This window comes from Arachis duranensis, chromosome 4 (genome assembly GCF_000817695.3).
Source record: "Arachis duranensis cultivar V14167 chromosome 4, aradu.V14167.gnm2.J7QH, whole genome shotgun sequence".
Taxonomy (NCBI): domain Eukaryota; kingdom Viridiplantae; phylum Streptophyta; class Magnoliopsida; order Fabales; family Fabaceae; genus Arachis; species Arachis duranensis.
In genome coordinates this window covers 20,945,101-20,945,478 of record NC_029775.3, presented here as the reverse complement: position 1 = coordinate 20,945,478, position 378 = coordinate 20,945,101, and positions in this window count along the sequence as shown.

Sequence of the window (378 nt, the reverse complement as noted above, 5' to 3'; positions counted from 1 at the left end):
GCCCTTTTCTGGCGTTTAACGCCAGTCTGGTGCCCCTTTCTGGCGTTAAACGCCCAGAAGGGTGCCAGACTGGGCGTTAAACGCCCAACTGCTAGGGTTACTGGCGTTTGAACGCCAGCAGCATCTTCCTCCAGGGTGTGCTGTTTTTCTTCCTGTTTTTCATTTTGTTTTTGCTTTTTTCATTGTTTTTGTGACTTTTTATGATCATCAACCTGCAAAAAAGATAAAATAGCAAAAGAAAATAGTTAATTATAAAACATTGGGTTGCCTCCCAACAAGCGCTTCTTTATTGTCATTAGCTTGACAGAGGACTCCCAATGAGCCTCAGAAATGCTCAGAGCTATGTTGGAACCTCCCAACACCAAACTTAGAGTTTGA